This window comes from Dermacentor albipictus, chromosome 9 (assembly GCF_038994185.2).
Source record: "Dermacentor albipictus isolate Rhodes 1998 colony chromosome 9, USDA_Dalb.pri_finalv2, whole genome shotgun sequence".
Lineage (NCBI taxonomy): Eukaryota > Metazoa > Arthropoda > Arachnida > Ixodida > Ixodidae > Dermacentor > Dermacentor albipictus.
The window spans coordinates 79,701,280-79,723,648 of NC_091829.1; the positions used below are offsets into that span (position 1 = coordinate 79,701,280).

At 45.8% G+C, this 22,369-nt stretch overlaps 1 protein-coding gene across 2 annotated transcripts in view; it reads right to left on the reverse strand.

Moving 5' to 3' along the window:
• Window positions 1-20,469, reverse strand: part of LOC135919011 (uncharacterized) — a 997,771-nt gene extending 977,302 nt beyond the window's left edge. For both annotated transcript variants that reach the window (XM_070524824.1, XM_070524821.1), the window contains exon 1: window positions 20,301-20,469. The gene's annotated coding sequence lies outside the window, so the exon portion shown is untranslated. The remainder of the gene's footprint in view (window positions 1-20,300) is intronic.
• Between the last annotated feature and the right edge of the window lie 1,900 nt (window positions 20,470-22,369).

The window sequence follows — 22,369 nt, forward strand, 5'->3', positions numbered from 1 at the left end:
AGAAGATGGTATAGAAAGATCCTTGGAAGGATGACAGCACACCAAAATATTTGCACCATTTGCTCAAAAGCGACACTTCAACCTGGCTAAAGTAGGGGGAGTAGCCAAGGGACAACATTTTACACCTTTGTTATGCACGTATGTCTACTGTGCCGCCCTTTCATCAATACCGTTTCTTTAGAAATGCCATTTCAGAACGCCTTGCAAAGTTACGGCTTTACACATTCTGCTTCTAAAATGCCAAAGTCAGTTCTGCTTTTCGTGGCATATGAAACGTCGAATGTAGGACACAAAATAGAACGCGCACGTATCTTTTTCTTTTTCTTAAAACTTGACCTCCATAAGACTGTCTGAACTTCACGCCCTGTCCACCATTGCCTTAGGGGTAGATAGCCTCTGTAGATTTATATAAAGCCACTGTCACTGATGTTCAACGAGCAGAACAAAGGAAAATAATGGCATCCCTCAAAAGCAAACAGAAAGAACTTCGAAGGTGTCAATCGACCCGGGGTGTTGGTCGAGTGTCTATCGACCCACGGTAGCCGTATGACCGCCGCCGGCTAACGACAAATCCTGCCCAAGTTTTACACCTTGGAGCTGGTGTGCGAAACGCTAGGGCCTCGCTGACAGTTCCTGCAAAAAAAAGTTTACGATCCAACACTGCCGGCTGCGTTGGGCAAGTCCGAGGACGTTAACTTGCAGAGGGCTAGGTGGGCGTTACTTTTGGTTTCCTATAGGCCGAAAGTCCAACTGGCTGCTTCGATGGGACGAGAGTAAATTTGATGGCACTTTCAGAAGAGCTTACCGAAGTTATCCCTACCGACTTTGTTCACAACGTTATCCCGAGGATGGTTCAAAAGTGCCACTGAGAGCGGAAGATAGGCACTTCGAGCCTTCCTTGGGTGCCATGCTTAGTCTGCTCTTGCAGCACATTTACCTTTTATGGTACATCTTTCTGTCTCGGCTTACCCCGTTCCCAGTGCAGGATAGCAAGTAGCAAACTGCATGTTTGTTTTCCAGTTAACTTCTTTGCCCTTCATGTCTTATTTCTCTGTCTTTAGTGCGAGACATTGTTATGTGAATAAATCGCTTAGTATGGCACTCAATCATTTTATTAGCAGACACCAACGACTTTTCTAAAATAGAGCACAACACTAAAAATTCAGAGACTACATGGTAAGCACAAAGACTTCGTGGCAGTTGTCTGCCTGCCTGAATAGAGAAAAAACAACAACAACGGAGCTTGCGAAAGAACAGCACCGTTCGATTTCCTGCGAGTCAGGGGACGTATAGAGGTGCACGCCTTTTTACTACGTTAGAGCGCCCACGCTTTCACTGTAAAAAAAGAGAAAGAAACTAAGCGTCTCTGAATGAGTCAGGTGCTGAAAGGGCGCACGCTCTTTTAGAAGCTTTCCTCGGCACAAAGCCGTGCACTTTAACGAGCCCGTCGCATCAGCCGTAGCCACCCGAAGGCAGATTTGAAGACAATGAGAACCACGGCTTCCCCATTTCCTTTCTCCCCTCCACGCATTAGTTCCACCTGTGCCTGCAGTCGGCTAACGAGCTTTCAAATGGTTCGACATCGGTCTCAGCTCTACCCGGTGAACGAGATGTCATCGCATGCTCCCCATCGTCGTCCCCTCATCAGCTGAGATGGGATTTGAATACGTCGTGGGTTTCTGGAAATATAAATGGCGAATAAAGCTTTATGGAACTGTGATGCTCGCCTTATTTGTGGCTAGAACTTTTTGAATCCCCAAAAATGTTAGACCCGCAATTATTCTGCAGCAGATGAAAGGATACGATGTCTTTTTTTACAGATATAATGCGGCTCATATATACCCCTATTTTAAGGCGGCCTCAAAGAGGGTTTAAGAGGACTGGAAAGAAAACAACTGCGAAAGCCGTGTACATGTACGTCGCATATTAGAGGTGATGGGGGGAAGTGTCGAAAGCTTTAGGCGCATTTAAATGAAGGTGCACATTAAAGCAACTTTTCCTCCAAGGCATCAATCACGCAGTAAGTTAGAAATGTCAGCCAATAATGTCCGCAGGATGTTTCCAAACGCCCAAGTTGTCTCGCGTCATACAACGCACAATTTACTTATTCAAGAAATTTAGCCCCCTCTCCCCTTTACAATCGCCACCAAACAAGAATCGCACAACGTAAAAAGCAAAGCAAAATATTTGTAGTGTGGTCATTGAGATGTAAAAAGCACGTCTGTGTCACCACAGTCTAGACCAAGTTATCTTTGAAAAAAGAAAACGCGCCTGAACTTGTGAAAATATGCGAAGGGGAGCAGGAAGCTTCAACTGCGCTCTGTTTGAGCCTTCTCCAAAAGGCATCAATAACAAGGGTGAAACAATAAAATTGCTGGTTGTGCTCAGGTGAGACGATCATAGATATGCAGAACCTTCGCGATCTCTGCCATAGCTGGAGAGGTTTGGGCCAACTCTCTTGTCACCTTTGGGAACCACCCGTGAAAAGGGCAGTGGTGCGCCAGCTTTCCCCAATATGAATTGCTAATGCATTCCACGTTCTATGCTTCGTAACAGCCAGCCGCCCGATCGATACGGCGCAGCGTCTCAAACTTCCAGCGCAGTTGCGGACAATCCTCGAGTGTCACGAAGCCCAGGGAAAAGAATGAACATGGTGCGGTGGGGATGAGGTGGCTTCCTTTGTGAATGCGCCTCAAAACCAGTCGGCCATGGCAGCTTGAATTCCTTAGGTTGGCACGAATGCAGTTGCGTGAGATAGCTTTCTCGAGAATTTTCGTTTTGTGTCGTTCTCTTCAGCGTCCTCCTTGGAGAGGCTTGCCTATCTCACTTCTCCACGATATCACTGTTTTAAAAGACACTCGAATGTTTGTGACGTACGTGAAACCACTCAAGATAACAGTCTTTTTTTCCCCTCTTTTTCACTTTGGAAAGGAAACGGACAAAGCCGTACTCGGTAATTCAGGCTTCAAAGGAGAGAAAATCGAAATTTCGAGACAGTGAAGAAGAGTCTGAGGGCTGAGAAAGAATCGAATGATGTAATTTGCGGGCATCTGATTGTTCACTTTTGCTGCTGCCAGATACAGTTTTTCAAGTTTACAATAGAGCGGTAGAAACTCGAAGACGACCACTTGAAGGCGGTGTCAAACACATTGGCTTTTTTTTTTTTGCGTAGGAGAGATTTCTGTGCATTTCAAAACATGCGCGTGAATTGACGTGGGACCTGGTTCTTCTGTCCGTGGTTGCAGAGCGCGCACGTATAGATACAAAGGAACAAAGAAGTACCGAACATATCGCGAAATCACCAATTTAAATATAAATAAATAAAATGTCATAAATTATTGGCCAGGTACTTGGCGCTCTGCCTACAGTCGCGTGCTTTTTTCGAACTCAAATAGAGATTTATTGCACGAGAATAGCCAGGAGGTCAGTCAGAACAAACACAGTGTGAGAGATGTTCAGCGTTGTGTTATAGAGAAAAGAAATAGGAAGAGTGGATAACGATGACTCCTCTGTACAGGCTTACACGGAACAGTGCAACTCAAAACGTTCTGCTGCGTAGCACTATGGTTAAATTTTTTAACATATATTTTTAAGAAGTCTACAGCGACAGCATTTAATATTTTAAGTAAATACGCAATTTCACATAAATTTATGCGGTGCCATCACCGATCTGCTCCTTTAGTAGGCACCGGGACTTTGGCTGACGGGATATCGCTTAAAGCGTAGCTCCTTGTGTGTCAGTCCTTGGTTTCACTTGGGTCGGTCAATATTTTGGTCGGACGCCGGCCGGGTTTTTCACCATATAGATTTGCGTTCGCTTGAATCAATTATGCAGATCCGACACACGTGTATACTGGGGTGAGGTTCGAACTTCGGTGCCAGTCGGTGGTATCCCTCAAGAAGGCTTGTCACATTTCGCTGCACGAGTACGAGAGATCACATGCCGGCGCCAGTTTCCTTTTAGACCAAAGATACAGGAATGAAGTGGACAAATTTTGTAAGTTTTCATTACCGCTCCACAAAGCTTCGCTTTACATTTGCAATAGAGCATGCAGATTTTTTTTCTTCATGTCTGTTTTGCTTCAGTTTGTTCCTTTTTCATCACGCACCCCTAAATTCTGCCCTTTCAGGTTGATGATTCGCAGGGGCGGGTCTTAGCTACACTAAAAACGGCCTCCTCTAGGCAGCTACTACGAAGTCGTTCTAGCTTGAGATTGCTCCGAAATGCTAGTTACGCCGTAACAAGGCTCCTTATTGGAGCGCCAACGTGTTGCGTTGCACACATTAACGACGACCGAGAAGAACAGAAACCAAGGGGCCTTGTCTTTTTTAATGACAACCACACGAAGGCAACAGATATTGATGCCAAGGAAGGCACACCTTAAATTGTAGGTTGTTTTAAAGAAATTATGTGGTAAAGGGAAATGAAAGTGGACAAGAAAGAACTTGCTGTTGGTGGGAGCGGAACACACACCTTCCGGGAATCGTCGAACACGATTAGGCGAACACGATTTCACTATACTGCTCTCCTTGCATCTCCAAATGGCATGTGCCCTGAAGGCAAAATTATAGAGGCTAATTAGGTAGCATCCTTATTCAGCTGCCTTCACATTAAGACTTCTCTTACAGGAAAGATGGGGCTCTTCAGGAATTCCCCTGAAAAGAAAAATGGGACAGAACGATGTGTAACATACGACTTTAAAGCGAAGTTTTCTTTGCCAACAGTGACACACTCCGACACGACTGGTTATAGTGCTAAATATATTTATATGCATCCAGTACTTGTCTATGCATAGAACTCTAATAGCGCTTCTTTCCGCGAGCATCAAACATAATGTTGGCCACCCTACCGAGCATCCAACAATCCCAACCCCGCTGAGGAACCCGAGCCGGTAGCCCAAAGCTATTCAGAGATACTAAACTACTACGGAGGCATCAGACAAAAATACCCGCCCCCTCACAAACAACTAAACATAGAAGACGCCGTATCATGGCGACAGCTACAAACGGGAACATTCCAGTGCCTAAACATGCTAAGCTAGATCTACCCCACGCAGTACGAGAGCAAGTGCCCATGGTGTTGAGACAAACCAACCCTATACCATACCACATGGGCTTGCCAGAAAACAGAAGGGCTAGCCATAATAAAAAAAACCCGAGTGCGGAATAGTGGGAGAGGATGCTATCCAGCGACATCTTGAAAGTCTAACAAGGACTAGTAAGGCGTGCACGCAGGGCAGCTACCCTCAGCGGAGCCCTGGACTAGGGGAACCGACCCTGGAGAGAAGATGAAAGACTCCATCTGATACCGCAAAAATCACTGCAAAATAGAGCAAATAAACGTTCTTCATCATCATCATCTAACGCCACTGCTTATACGTCATACACAGTGCATCTTTCCGTTTTCATGTTGGCAGTTCTGGCATTGCTTGTGAATGCTGTAGTGCCTAAACGTAAACATTGCATAACGATGAATTTGTGATCTGTGCTGCGCATATATGCGCATGATCATTTAGTAAAATGACGTTTTAGATACTATTCAAATCAACAGAAACGCAAATCGCAAAGACCCCTGCCAACGTGGAAAAGAATCGTGTGTGGAGTGTTTCGCTTCATCAGCATCAAATTATCTACTCAGCTGCCTCTGTCTTGAAATCCAGGCTTCTATACCAGCTTCTCAGCCGTCTGCAGACCATGTGTCACCGACTTCGTCAGAAGGTCACACTCACCACGGGCTACCCTTACTGTGATAACTGTCGCGTGTTAGAATGCGTGTGAAATATTTCTGTGCAATATCAAAGCTTCAGACACGAGAAGGCTTCTTAATTTTGCGAGAGCTCTTATATGGAGCCTCCAGGCGAATTTTTAGACGCCGTGGCCATCGTTAGTGCCAATGTGCGGTACCGTATATCGTTCAGAACCCAGCGTGCTGTATGCTGTGGTTTTCCAAGAAACGACTGCGAGGATAAGTTGCAAAGGGTGGTGGCTTGATACACGCTGTCTTCCCGCGCGCACGTTTTCGGAGGTCGTGTGATCGAGCGTGCGTGAAGGCGGGAAAGGCGGCAAAGTTTGGCTCATGGTAATGTGATCAAGCGCGCGCTAGAGAGGGCAGGTGAGCGCGCGGCTCTTCCTCTAGCAAAGCCGGGGCTGCGCACGGCTGTCTCCGCATGCGCGCCCTACCTACGAGGGAATCTGTTGAGTGTAAAAGGCCTGGGTGAATGCAGATGGTTGGTCACTTGATGTGGAATGTCTTCGATTAGCATTGAAGGTCACGTAATCTCAAGTTACGGAGAGGCGTTGAAGTGTAAGGCCGCATTGAGCGTTCGTTCCGGGAGGCCGCCGACCTTCATCACGCCCGCGCTGTAACAGTGAGTGATCGCGTTCATCGCGTAAGATCTGTTGATTGATGTTGGCCTGTGCGCGCGTAACGTTTACTTGAACAAATTTACTGTACAACATGTTACTACATTTTACACGGCCGATAAAACTACGAACGCAATTTCGCGTAGTTGTCTACAATTTTGCTATAGCTACAATTGCTTCGCCTTTCGGATGAAACTCTACCTTTCTCGGTCCAGCGAACTCGGCGTCTCCAGAACGACTAGACTACAAGTTATACTAGCTGCCATGCATTCTCCTTTACAGCAACATTGTTTTACTTTATTTTCCATATTGACAGACACAGTTTGCTTATATATTTCAGGGGACCGTTGTTCGTCTTCTAAGTCATCTCACGAAACTATTTTAGTTACTTTTAGAGCCACAAGTTAGTTAGTTCGGCCAGACCATCGCGGCATGCCCCAGTCGTCTGTTAATGAACTAACAGTCCACACGTTACTACAACAAGAAGACATTTCTTCAAGAAACCTGATTCATTGACAACCTCTGGCCTGTTTCTATAGACACTATCACTTCTTTTCTTCTTTAAAGCGAAGCTTTCTTGCCAAGTTCAATGCCCTTTTTCATACTTTTTTGCCTTTAATACCGATCATGTTCAAAGGGATGTCGCCTTCTAGGAACGGTGTAGGGAAGAAGTTTGCGAGTTTACCGTTTCAAGCATAGTTTCGTGCATTAAGCACTACAAGAAACTGTGACATTACTGTGTACGGGAGGCTGCCAAGAGGCTGATTCGGCCAGCATGGGATTGCTGCGTTAGAACATGGATTGGCATAAACTTCGTCATTTTGGCTTCAAACGGCTTTGCGACCTTCCTAACTCATAATTATCAACGAAGTACAGCGCTGTCGGTAATTAATTAATCATTCGCAAACTTGTCGAACGGCAGGAATCGAGAGCAGGATCTCTAGCACACATGCCTGATATTCAAAGCCTTATGCCAGGGTCACGTGCATCGACAAGCGGCATAGAACAACCTTTCTCGTAGACAAGCCAGTGCTTTGAGATGCTTGGGGCGTTTCGATCCACACTTGCGCTAGAAGAAACGGACGCATCATAAACACTACGATAGCGACACGACGCTATAGACGCCGCTGAAAATTTATGAGCATATTACATCCAGCCTCTTTAAAATTCTGCGCATACAACATAATTGATAAAGGGGAAATGAGACGTTTACCTAATCGTAGGAATTACTACAAAGGAAACTCTTACGGAGTCCTCGAAAGAAAAGCCTTGCAGTTGAAGAAAAATTCGTCCTGCTCTGGGACTCGAGCCCGGGACCACCGCCTTTCCGGGGCAGCCGCTCTACCATCTGAGCGAACCACGGTCAGATCGCAGGGCAAAGTCGAACTTGTCAACAACTCCAAGCAAAGGCAAGAGTTTGACGCAGTAGCTTTGCGGAAAGCCGCAAGGTGGAGAGGAGGTGGAGTGGCTGCCCTGGAAAGGCGGTGGTCCCGGGATCGCGTCCCGGACGAGAACGAATTTTTCTTCAACTGCGAGTCTTTTCTTTCGAGGAACCCATATGGGTCTCCTTCGTAGCAACTGCTACGATTGGGTGGATGTCTTATTTTCCCTTTAGCAATTACTTCTCTCCACCTTGTGGGCTTCCGCAGAACTATACCGCAAGAAAAAATCATTTCTTCGTATAGCTTGTTGCCCTTATACCTCGAAAACCACACAAATGTTTTACGAGCCAATTACACCAGGAATGTTTCGCTTTACGTCGATGTCAACGGGGCTTAAGCTTGGCTGTTTTTTTTTTCTTTCCTTTGCGCCTTCATCTTCTTAGGGTGTTTCTATCCACTTCCTCACGCAGAGTGCATGTGCGGGCCTATATTTACGCTCGTACATTTATCAGCATTTACACATATTTCTCTCGCTCTCCCTCAATTGTGCGCATCAGATGTATTCCTATGGTTTTATTAGCTGCTTCACTTATCCTTCCCTCCACATTCATCTCAACATGTGCATCTGCACCATGTTTGCCACTTCAGTGGGAATGTGAGCCACGTGGCTGACGTTGGCCTTGATGCATCACTGCTACACATATGAGTATATTGTACATAGTATATGTTTCGTAAAGTATACTGTATGCTGCAGTAGTTGCAAGAGTTGCATAAGTTCTCTGCCATTTTTATCATCATCGTAATCATCATTACATTGAATAGCGTAATTTTTTATCATGTGCAAGGTGAGAAACTCCCCAGGAGTTTTTGACCTTTTCTCATATGATTTACCATGCATACCACGAGCATTTTACTACCAGGATAGTTCTATAACTTACTGAACATTTCACATAGCCGCGTTTGACCGCCAGGTTCTTTACAATAAAACCTGGCTTGCACTGGTACTGCAATTAATGGACGCCGATGTTCGTACATGTGAGAAACTTCGAATGTTGGCGCACTGCCGCATGTACAGATGGATCGAACGAAGTGAGAAAAACAATAACTACAGGCATACGTGGCCTAATATGCGCGCATGCTCATAGTACTGCGTTAACAAATACATGATACATGTCGTACATTGCTTTCTTCACGTTATAGCGTATCCGCCGAGGTAAACTGGAATTGATTTTTTTATCGACGTCATAACTGTTCACTGCTATCCTGCTCCCAGAAAAGAGTGATTGCATACAGCCTGTCTCTTTTCGGATTGCCATTGAAAGTTTGAAAGTTTCAAAGTTTATTTAACATAATGAACGTATACAATTGCAAAGTACACACGTTTGGGACCCAACAAATTTGTTAAAAGGTCCCTACTGATTGGTATCAGGAAAGAAAACACTTCTACGGCACCTGTTTTTCTTTTTATACTGCAAAATCACATAAAATTGAAATAGCTGAATAAGTAAAACCAGAAACTACAGTAGTAGGGAACATTTCACAAATCAGATACATTTTTCTAACAATTTTCTTTGTTGCGTCATCGAAAACATCGGCACAGAAAAAAAAAGAAAAGTGAGGGCATGTGCAAGCGTGCGCAGTGTTACGCATTGTTAATAAGTGAGAGCTTTGATTGTTTAAGAAATGTTTGCAATGTTCTTAGAGTGGTTAGGTCACTATCGAGCTTGTTACAAACTGGGGTGCCTGTAAAGTGTAGTGTAGAGCGACCGTAATTAGTATTTACCTTAGGCAATAAAAAACGGCAGCGAGATGCGTTTCCAACATGGCGAAGTGAGGGATAGAGCGAGACTGTTTTCAAGGCCAGTTTTTCATTAAATATTTGATGCATGACGGAGGCGATGTTGTATGTTGTGAAATCGTAAATGTTGAGAATGTTAAGGGTTTTAAATAAATCTTCACTCTTAATATGCGTACTGTTGGGTGCTATAATTCGAAGAGCTCTTTTTTTGAAGTGTTAACACTGGTGACAGATGAGTTTTGTATGTGCAGCCCCAGCTCGCTAAGCAGTAATTAATGTGAGAGTGAACAAATGCGTAGTAAAGATTGATAAGTATGTGGGGAGGTAAATAGTTTCAATATTTCGACAGCACATGCACGCCATATGAAACCTTTTGAACTACGGAACGCGCATGAAGGCGGAATTTTAAATGGTTATCAATAATAACACCAAGAAATTTTGTCTCAATAGATTGTTTTATCGGATGGTCATTGTACACGACATCTGAATGAATAGCCGTTTTTCTTTTTTCAGAGTGAAATAAGATAAAAACTGTCTTAGTTGGGTTAAGGTGAAGGTGAATTGTACACCAACGGTGCAAAATTTCTAATTCAGAGTTAAGCTTATTGTAAAGGTTGCATTCTTCATAATCGGCTATAATAAGGTTAGTATCATCTGCATAGAGTACAGGGGTAGCACACTCAAGCTGCGAAGGCAAGCCATTTATATAGAGTAAAAAAAAATAAAGCTCTAAGTGCGCATCCCTGGGGAACGCCAAGGTTAATAACGGTGCTGTTGGACTGAAAATCACCTCGTTGAACAATTTGTTGACGATTTTCTAAGTAACTGCGAAATAACGTCAAAAGTATTCAATTAATTCCGTAATGAAGCAATTTATCGCTGAATATAAAATGACTGAGGGAGCCGAAAGCTTTCGCAAAATCTATGAACAATCCCGCGACCAGATGACCACTGTCTATTGATGTTCTAATTAAGACTGCAATTTGTGTGGAAAGGCCGTTTCTAAAACCAAATTAGTGCCGAGAAACAATGTTGTGCTTGTGCAGGTAGTCATTAGGGCCCCTCGCGGCGCCTCACGGCAAGTGCTGTGGTATTAGCGGCTTGCCGTACTTCCGCTAGTTAGCAATTATGGGTTGGCAATTGTGGGTTAGTTAGCAATTAGGGAAAGTGAAAGTTTACTCTAGTGATTCCACTTCCCTTGCCTCAATTTGGGTCATTGCGTTCTTTTTATGTGAAGCATACTAGCCGCACAACCACGCTCTTCCTAGCTGCGCCGCGCGCGGCCGCGTAGCTACCATATGACGTCATAGCAGCTGCAAAAGCGGAGGCTCAACACGTGCGCTCGCTTGCGGCCGCGTAGCTACATAGCCGGGTCTCAGCTCGTGCGCTCGCCTGCGGTCGCACAGATGGTACTGCGGCCTAACTCCCGCTCCTCCCGCTAGTGCACTGACGTCACAACAGCTGCAAGCCGGGCTGAACTCTTGCGCTCGCCTGTGGTCGCACAGCCTGTGCGGCGGCCTAACACCCGTTCCTCCCGCTAGGGCACTGGCGTCATCACAGCTGTATAAAAGAGCGGCGCGCTCTAGTCGAGGCCTGTTGTATAGCGCAATGGCGGGAAAGGAATGGGCCACTCGTCAGACCGCAAAGCGCAAGTTACAAAGAGCCACGGAAACGGACTTGGACTTGATCCTGCACAGAAATGTGGCGAGAAAATACGAGATAAGCGATGTTCAAACAAAGAGCCACTACTTTACTGATCACCACAGCGTATTTATTGGTTTGAAAATAAAGGAATAAGCAGAGTAACGCATGAGTTGTTTCTTCGTCTAGCCGAACCAAATATAGCCAAGCAACAGCAGTTCCCCAGGCTAAACAGTGGTTCAACAACTAAAATAAAGGCTAGTATGCTTCGCATCCTGGGCTTAACCCTAGCTAAACCACAGCCATTATTTTTGCGGTAATATGGTTCTCAAAAACCTGGTAACGCTTCCGAGCTTGACAAAAGAAGAAAGAAGGTCCACTCTAAACAATTTGAGGTTTATCTCGAAAACCGCGGATCACCTAGTCACCTGCGCAATTAGAATAACAAATCGCAGTGCGAATCAATAACAACGTGTATAGTTTAGAGTATGTTGAATAGCCGAAATCGATACGGAGAGTAGCATACGAAATAGCCGATGTAGAACATTGTACAAGCATTTATGACGTCTATGGCGTAGGAATGCGAATTCCCCCACTCGTTCTCATCAGCAGAATTAAATTACTCAGATGTAGTCCGTAGCTACAAGCAGGTTCTACTTTCTGGACTTGATTACCACGACCTTGCGTCTCACCTTCCAAGGTTTCAATAATATGGCCGACTGTTTGTAAAATAATATCTCTATGAGCAATTGGCGAACACCACACCTTCCTTCAATCGTTTTCTAAATTCTAATGCCAGTCAAAAAAGGAAAGGATCCCGAAAAAACAGTGCCTGCGTAAATCAAGGGCCCTGAGTGGAACAAAGAAAAAATTAACGAACAACTCAAACCTAAGTTATCAAACAGGACTGCAGGAAAAAAATTGCATCGCAGTCTGAGACTGCAAACAAACGAAGAATAATGCGCCGCTGAACGTCGAGTGAGACGAGATAGGAAAAGAATGTGTGGTTCTGGAAGGCAGTGACACTGCCAAGCAGCGAGTCCTAATCACGTTGGCTTACTCCTTTATTCGATGGAAGCAGCGTATGCAAAGCCGTCCTAATAACTTACGTAAGCCCTAATCAGCTTTTCTTCAGAACCTATACTACGGTATCTTTTCTCCGATGCGGCGATACGGCTCTCATTGAAAGGCTACCATAAGTAACGCCTTTCCCTCCCCTACCACTCCGCCTTCTTTCAAGCTTTTGCAGCACCGCTGCCAGTTCCGTCTCATAAACGCCTCCCGGGTGGCTACCTTAGGGGGACTCTGTTACGTTCTCCGCAGTTTCACTAAGGTGTAAAATCCTATGGGCAGGACCATCGTTAGGCGTCAGGGGTCATGCGGGTCCTGGGGGTCGATAGGCACTCAAGCTCGCTCCCGGTCGATAGCTCTTTACTCGGACGCATTCTTCCATTCCTCCACCTCTTAGCGATGCCTGCTGATACCGAGAGTCGTACTTTTCTGCGAAGTTGACGGTAGCCTTTTCTCTGACGGCATCACTGAAGCGCGCTCTGCATGCAGCCCGAAAGGAAGTGAGGGAAAAGCTCTATGCTGGGTTCCAACTTGCCAGATCGACATTGAAAAGAAAGGAAATATAGCGTCCATTTTGTTTTGGAGGTCACGCCAACTGAGGTATAACTTGCATTCACAGCATAACAATCGGCGTTCCTTTGCAAAGTTGCACATTCAGCTCGATAAAAGCGGGTAGTTAGCTCTGTTGAACTTCTGAAAGATGAGAGAGAGAGAACAAAAACATCTGCCAGAAACTGACGTTTAAAAAGAACATTTTGTCAGGGCAATGGCTCTCTCAGAACAGTCTGTACAAGTCCTCTCGTCGAAATATTGGCTTCAGATTGAGGTCTCTTCGATTCACGCTGGCTGATGCTCCTTGGGGCTCCGTGGTGTCTAGGGAGGAGCAAGCCGCAGGACAGGAAGACTCTTGACTCCTCGGGGCTCTTTTTGCGGGTGCAAATAAACATTATTTCTCTCTCTCTTTCTCTCTCTCGATTCACGCTTAGGTGATCATCTCGTCTATGTCAACCCATGACTGTTTCGCCTTGTCTGATCAGTAAGAATCACAGTGAGGTGAGCAAGAGAAATAAAGGATTCGAAACGCTGGGAGCTCAGCTGGGTCCGTGTTGCTACTTTACAGCGGCGCATAGAAAACATTTAGTGCCATTCCACTCTGCGAAGAAGTATAACCAGCGGAGCTGTGTTGGGATGACCAAAACGAGAACTATACATTGATATATGTGGTTATTGCTATATTGTGTGAATAAAAACACATACAGGTAACTTTGTGCTTGTTTATTTTGTCTCATTCGTTACCACACTGACCATAGCTTCGTGGTCGCTGTGGTACACCGCGATCGGTTGTACTGCTATGCTAGAGACGTCCTTGCGAAGGTTAAATCTATACACGACTGGTGACACGTGGTCAGCACATTGACGTCCGTCGTCATCATCGCACTATTTTTGTCTACTGCAGGACTAAGGCCTTTCCCTGCGATCTGCAATTAACCGTGTTCTACGCCAACCGATGTTAACTACTGCCTGAGAATTTCTTAATTTCATCACCGCACCTATAGCCTTCTGCCGTCCTCGACTGCACTTCTCCTATCTTCACACCCATTCTGTAACAGTAACGGTCCACCGGTTATACATCCTGCGCATTACATGGCCTGCCCAGCTCCATTTTTTTCTCTTAATGTCAGCTAAAATATCTGCTATCCCCGTTTGCTCCCTTATCCACACCGCTCTCTTGCTGTCTCTTATCGTTACGCCTAGCATTCTTCGTTCCCTGGCCCTTTGGGCGGACCTTAATTTTTTCTCTAGCTTCTTTGCACCGATTGTACAACTTTCTTTTTAAATGATATTGGTAGGCTTGCAGTCAAGATCTGACAATGTCTGCTGTATGCGCTCCAACTCATGTTTATTCTTTTGTATTCTTTTGTACCTCTCATGATCAGGGTCCCCTGTGTGTAATTTACTCAGGTATATGTACTCCTTCCCAGGCTCTAGAAGCCGGATACAATCCACTTGCCGTCGGGGCGCGCTAGGTTGATGTTAATGTATCCCACTATGACGATCGACTTGTCTTCGACGGATGAGATCCCACCAAAGGCGTCTATTAGAAAGGTCTCAATGTCTCCTTTGTGCGTAGACGGAGGGACGTAGACCATCGCGACGATGGTCCTATTTTCCGTCTGCGCGGCAAATACCTGGTGGTCCCGACCCGACGGCCGCAGCGCGTTAGGTGGCAGCGGCTTCTCGTCGCTTTCGCGCCCATACGCGCTTTTGCTCTCGTCGTTGCAATTTGAGGGCACGTTCCTCTTGACCAGAGAGAACTGCGTGCATTCTGCCCATTGCAAGTCCAAAGTGGAACTGTTGATAACGTCGCTAGGGCGATGCTCGCTTGCCTCAGTGCATGTACCCTTTCCCAATCCTTCCCGTGACGAACAAGCGGGCGAGATGACAATCGACAGTTCGACGCCTCCCGCTTCTTCTTGTCTCTACCCCCAACTCCATTGCGCCAGGGCTCACGCATGGAGGATGGAGCGAGGCACTACAATTAGTAGGCCACTAGCCTGCCCGAAGAAAGGATGCATGTCCTGAAAACAGAGTGTAAGGGCGCTAAACTCTCCTTCTACAGGGCTCGATAGACGCACGCAATGTTTTTTCCAGAAACTAGTCATAAAGAGCTTCGCTCCAAAGAAGTGAATAAAATGAGAGAAAGAGGGAGAGAGTGAGCACAGACATAGCCTCCTAGACACCGCAAGGCCTTTGCCCTCCCATTCATGACGTCATGTAACCTTGCCCAACTCCCATAGAATACAACGGGGACGCTCCGGAGTAAGCCGCGGTGATTCGACGTCACCATTTTGCTCCTGCCGCGCTTGACAATGGAAATTTGGGTCCAACTAAATTGACGTGATAAAGCAGGGTGCTCAAGCCTGCTGTGTAGTAGGCGTTAGCGAAATAGCTTTTTTTGCGCACCAGTCTTCCATTTACCTGTTTTAACCTATTTTCTTGGACAATCACAGTTCTATCTTTGTCGCGAGGATTGTTACGGCTAATCGACTCATTGGTGTGACGCGCTGCAGTTACTGCGCACGCACAGCTACACTGACATCCACACAGTGCACAGCAGCAGCCTCCTTGACTAAAAAGAATGAAAGGACTGCTCTCATAGAGCGTTTATTGCAGTTTCCTGACTTGAAGCAACACACACGCTCCAAGAGACCTGCACACACCGCGACAAGCATGAGCAGGGCCAGACAACCACGTTACTCGTCGGCCTACCTGCCCAAGAAGAAAAAAAAAAGAACTCCCATATGAACGTGCGTTTGCAGGTATGCAAACCCCCACGCATACGCGCGCATTAGACGCTCCATCAGAGGCTTCTGTAGAGCGTACCACCTGAAAAGCGACGTTAATCGATGAAAAGGAGCTCTGCCACCATTGACTATGAAACAGTTGGAAAAAATGCGCTGTTATCCAATATGCGAGCCTCAGAAACATCTGTGAGCCTGGTGTATATAATTGTGGCTATTATTTGTGACTTTGTGTTTGGTCGCGCAAAAGAGACATGCACTCAGGCACAACTGTGTGGCTAGAAATGCAGTTCTTTAAATATATAAGGCGGTTTGCTCGCGCTTGTGCCTGCAGGGCAAGCAGTGCAGGGGCCCTAGTGCATAGGTTAAGGCTTGTTCATAGCCCAGATGGTCTGGAAAACGCGGCGTGCGGTACACAAAGGGCCATGTGAGCTGGCCTCGCGTATACCCGCACTCGTGTCACTGCTCGCGGTTTCGGCGTCTTCTTCCACAGCTGGCTCCGATGTCGCTCATGAAGTCGGCGTTCCCATACTGCCAGTCGCGCTCGTACCACTACTCTGTCGTTCACTATGCCGAAAAAAGGGAAAATTAATTAATATAGAGTTGATTCAGGCACTCGAATCCATGACCTTCTGTGGGAGTCGAACCCTCGAGCTTATGTCGAAGTCTAACCGACCATTTTTGATGTTAAGGCGAGGTTATTTAAAGCACATTTAATAATTATAGAGTTAATTAAGGCACTCGAAACCACGACCTTTGGTGTAAGTGCCACCCACGACCTTTGGTGATAGCAAACAAATAATAAGAAGTAGAAATGCATTCCAATGAGAACGCCAAAATATTTAAGAAATGTCTATTCAGCGCGCTCATCGTGAGGCGGCGGCGTCATTGTAGCTCAATACCATCGATGACCCCTACGTTGTTCGTCATAGCAACGGAATGAATGGAAGGCTTCCCGAGCGCAACTTCTTTCGAAGCAAACGACTGCATCAGTGTCTACAGAGCTTTAACATTTGGGCATTTTATTACGATTTTAGCAAATCATGGTACTTGCAATGTGCTGATTTTTCGATGTTGTACAAATTCATATGATATGCACAATATATTTTAAAGTGTACAAAATAGCAACTAAAGAATTCTCGTAGAAACACCTCTGGGAGTTTTCTCACTACACGTAAGCATTGCGCCACTTGCTCATAACCATGGAGCACGGTGTCATTCTCAATGTTAGGAAACTTGATCCGCCCAGTATAAACCCTTATCAATGCTTATCGGGCCACATCCGATTCTTATTAAGCCTGATCGGTTGTCACCAACCCTATCGAACCCAATCTGATCCTTATCAATCGTATCGCACATGATCCGAACTTTGTCAACTTTTCTCGGTCCTTATCCACCTTATCGAACTCGATCCGATCCTTTCCACCTCTTATCGGTGCTTATTAGGCTTATCAGAATAGCTCCAAGAATTATTAGCCCTTATCGCTCTTCAGCACCGTATCGATCCGCGTCGAATCGTTATTAAGCATGATGAGACCCATATAGCCCCTCATCACGCCTTGTCACCCTTATCAACTCATTGACTGCTTATCTGTACGTGTTGTACGACGGCAAGCGCATGAGTCCTTATAGATAGGTGACATTTCGGTCGGGGAACAAACGCCCCAACGGCAGGCCCGTCCCGCGACCACCGAAACGCATCGGGGATTTGGCGTGCTTGGCAATAAATTTTTGTCCAATCGAAATTTTCCTGATTCTACAATACTCCAAATTTGCTCTACATGTGATCCCAGAGATTGGTTTTATTCCGCCACCACCAAATCTTTAAACAAAGCCCTCATAGAAACTCTGAGGTTCGCATTGTACCGCCAGTACAACACATTGATATTATGGATCAGATATACACTCACCCTATGCAAGGGCTGGGTGCAGTAACTTCCGCCTGACTGGATACACTTGCGGGACGCATGTGTGTTCGCAAGAGTTTTGAGCGTGCAGCGACGATCGTTCTGTAACATATATTCAGTTTTGTTTTCCGTGCAAGAAAGGAAAAAGCAAGTGTTTTTAACCCAGTGGGTGAGACAACTAGGCTTCGGAGCCGTGGGGTCGTAGGCTGGAAACTCAGCACCGCCAGCGTTTTTCCTTTCGAATTTGTTCTGTCTTAAACGCTATTACTAATATTATAAATAATTTATTACAAATTTTATTATTATAAATAATATTAAAAGAAACACGAGCCATGTCACCATTCGCAGGGCGATACTAGGCACAGAAATGCCGTTATGTTGAAAGTAAAGGCTGATTACCAGTACTCTACTCCGCTGATACAGCTTTCACTCTAAAAAAAATCTTTAATAGTTATGCTTCTTATTCCTGGCGCCCTTCGTGGAGGTCACGTAGGCATTCGCTAAACATTTATTTTTCAGTGGCTTATTTTCACATTCCAGGGCCAATTACCGCCACCGTAAAGTCACTGGAACTTGGAAAGAACGACAAACCTTCTCTGTTGGCCCCGTTGCCGCCGATTGGTCAGTCCTGGTCATGTGATCAATTTCCGCAACTAATGAGCCCGCCTCCTAGGAGCGGACGTGTAGATGAAGCATTTGCTCGCAATCACCTTGCACGCCACCAATTGACGTGGATGGATTTTGTACTTTAAGTTTTATAGGAGAAGAAAGCTTTCTTGCAATTAAAAAAAAAAGAAGAAAAACGCAAAAGCCCTGGCGTAAGCTTTCCGATGCGACTATATACCACCGGTAATTATTTAACACTGCCATGAGTAGCCTCCCAAGTGCACTAAACCATCGAGCACCAGTGAAGATATCTATATATGCCGATGATATCTGCATTTGGGTCTCCGGCTACCAGCATCGCCGCCTTGCACGAATAGCCCAGGGAGCAGTAAAAGCCATTCAGGGCCACTTGGCAACGATTGGATTATCACTATCAGCAGAAAAATCATCATTCGTACTATTTCCTGGAGTGAAAAGAAAATCTACACGTTTGACGCTGAATTTGGACGGATGCCAGATTCGACAAGTCACCAACGTCCGATTTCTGGGCGTTACCTTAGACCACAGGCTACTCTGGCGCCGCGGTGTTGACCACGTTGTGGCATCATCGTCACCCAGGCTACATGTGCTCAAACGAGTCGCTGGCATACGCTGGGGCAACCACCCGACGTCCATGCTACGGCTACATACAGCGTTGGTTACAAGTCGAATCCTGTATCAGCTACCTCTGATGTCACCCTCCGACAGCCAATACGAGCGCTTAGAAGCCATCCACAGAAGAGGTATGCGACTTTGCCTTGGAGTCCCTCAGCCAGCGTCAAACAAGAAAGTGCTCTACGAAGCTGAGTCACGCCCTCTACGACTTCAGGCTTCCCAGGCTCTGATGATCCAGCTCCTACGATTGAGTGAGTCTACGCCCGGTAGAGCGCTCTTACGACGTATAGGTAACAGGCCGCGCTCACATTTTTATGCAGCATTGAACACGCTTCGCGTATTAGGATTGCGCTGCTCGAGACAGAGAGAAAGGATAGAACCACCCTGGACATTCGAGGACATCATATGCAACTTAAGTGTACCACGATTGCAATCAAAGAGCTGCATTCCATCTGCAGAAGCCAAGTCATTAGTCCTGGAACACCTGAACAAGATTTACCCGAGTCACCTACAAGTATACACAGATGGCTCTGTCAAGGCAGACGAAGACCGCTGTGCAGCTGCATTCTATATTCCCTCTCTAAGATATACGTGGTCTGGCCGTCTGGACTGTATAGCCTCGTCGACAGTTGTGGAAGGTGCAGCAATAGCTTCTGCTCTGCGCAAATTAAAGACTTTGCCTCCGCAGAATGTGGTTGTCCTTACGGACTCAAAGGCCGCATTACAACAAATGTACCGTGGTTTGCCATCCCTCAAGTTCCCACGCAAATCACTAGCCATCGTGAAAGCGCTCAACAACAAAGGCTTCACAGTAAAGTTTCAATGGATTCCTTCCCACATTGGTATCTCAGGAAACGAAAAAGCTGATGCGCTTGCATACGCAGCGCTCTATCATCCTCCCAAAATCAAGGCCCCAAAGAGTAATCAAGTGCAAAAATCTGACATTCGAAATCACTTTGCGTCGCTTTGGGTTCCATCGCATATGCCCTGCGTAACCAAGCGATTGCACCGAGAGGAAGCCACACTTCTGTATCGAATAAGGACAGGATCCGCAAATACACCGGCCTGGTTATTTAAAACGGGGCGAATCAATTCTCCGAACTGTTCGGCATGCAACGAGACAGGAGACATTGAGCATTTTTTGTGGTCCTGCCAGCAATGCCAAGATGAAAGAGACACTCTCCTGAAGAATCTGCAAAGCAAGAACCTTCCGCATGCGCGCCTGCACCACCTTATATTTCCCGCGGGATCAGTTATAGCCCGAAAAGAAACTTCACGTCTCCTCATCGAGTTCTTAAGAGAGACTGGTTTGATGGACACATGGTGAAACCCTTCAGCGGTATTGTGCGAGACGCTCGGGCGGAGCAATTGCCGGCCTTGTTCGCCAGGCTAAACCCGCCTGTTGCTACAATTCACCACCACCACCACCACCACGGGAAAGCACTTTTTTTCGAATACCAACTCATGAATTTCCTGTTTGGCTGAAGCACATTTTGCAACACGACACGGTTGAAAGAACGACAGCAAGCGCTGCGACATACGGTTGGGCGAGATAAATTGCGAGAAATTCACTCACCCCAGCAACAGCTGTCTTGGGGAAGCAAGCGCTTGAGAAACGTTTGAAAAAAATGGCGTCCCATTTTGTTACGCCCCATAGAAGTGAAACGCTTGTGTTAACCATCGCGAGTCGCATCTACCATGCGATTTTCTTACAGGAGTGTTTCGGTGCAGTGTTTAGTTGTTCTTTTTTTTTGTACTTTGATTTCAAATAAGGCAATAGTGGCCCCCATGGCCATTGCGCATGCGTTAGATTTACTGCAGCCGCACGCACGTTTTTTCATCCTTGTTCACGTCCATTGGTGTTAAGCGTTTATCGAGAGCGAGTAAAGCAATATAACCAAAGCCACGGTTTAAAAGTACGTACACCAACGCTTGATTCTGATCACTTAAAACATTGATGCGGGACACAAGAGCTAGGTTCGTCTTCGTGTGTGAATTTTAAAGCCCCTTCTGCGACAGCTATTGCTTTTTTTTTTCTAGCCGAAGCGATCTTAGCTATTTACGCAGCATGTTGAGTAGCTACGAGCCAGCAACGAGTAACCCGGTCGACGGTTTTTGACCAGTGCGAGAGGCCCGTCGGCCGGCGAACGTACAAATTATTTAAACATTAACAATGTTTGCTAATTAAACGCAGGGTTGAGCAATTTACAATCCACCTGTTATACTTTTGGAACGCCCACATGACTTATCGGAGAGTTAGATAAGCTCGACTTCGAGTCACAAGTTCGATAGAGCATGCGTTGAAGCGCATGTGTTATCGGCCGTGTCGTTTCACGCGACAGTGCGGCATCGTAGATTCAGCAGCTCATCTTTCCGATGGAAAGAGGAAGAAATTGCGATTCCCACTGCTATAAACCGCGGTAAGCCAAGCTACACAACTGAACTGCTGCCGCCGGAGAGACACGTTTGACCAAATCTCGCGACCAAATCTCGCAAGAAACGTTCACTGTTGCCTCCTCGCGCTCCGACGGTTGCTGTACTTTCCCGCTTCCAGGGTCTTTAGGCAAAAAAAAAAAGACCTTTCAATGGCAGCAGCATCCGAGAAAGCAAATCGTCTGCTGTTGCCTTCGAGACGTGTGTGCCTGTCGAAGCTATTACCGTCGCACCCCCTCTATAAAATTCAGGCTTGCAAAAAAAGTATAGGAAAAGAAAAAAAAAGGCTAGACCTACTGCAGCTTTTCTTTCCAATAGGCTTCAGCTTGGATTTTCGAAGTAAGCTTCAACTAACTTCGGGCTGTCAGCTACACGTGATCGACGTAAAGTATGTTTTATACTCTTAGCCACCCTCCATCCAAAGAAAAGCAGCAGAATGCTAGTAAAACCTGTAAATAAATTTTAATCTTACTAGCTGTTTACTGCCCTCAATAAGTGAGACTTATAGTAAGTGCTGTTTTTACTACGCCGTTACGAGGTTTCACGTGCAAGTTACTCAACGGCAATGCAACTGTGACATGTGATCTGGTGAACTCTCTTTAGTGGTGCTGTTAATTGAGGGTGTGTAGATGTTGGAAACTTTCGAGTAATGAATGAAATAGTACCCTGTTCGATTATATCCTCGAATCATGTATCGCTTATGTTTCTGCACAAGCGATACATATATCTACATAGAAACGATTTGCTCGAGCTCAGATTCTCTATCGCTTTCCAAAACTGGAATCGATTACCTACGAAATTTCCCGCGGCGATTTGTTGAACCAAGTGAGTGCATCCGAAATTTCTGGTCGTTATTCGCCTTCGCTTCTTTTAGTATTGAACGTGTGTTAGAGTGACGTAAGCGTAGGTTTTACTATAACGGGTTTGTGGCATCGTTTCTAGAAAAACTACTGCGAGTCAGCGCGCGTGCTCCTTGTTGCGCCATGTGTGTTCGTTTTCTTTTTTGCTTATTTTCCTACATTAGTCCATCTTTTGAAATGTATTTTCCCTCTATATATTTGTGCCATAGCGCAGTTACGAGCTGGTGTTTTTATATTGTACAACTTGTTTCTCAAGCTGCTTCATTTTCCTTTTTTGTTCTTCTTATAATAACTGCACAAGAAATCTCCTCCCGCTTGACGCGGGCCATGAAATGCTGGAAACGCCATTGTG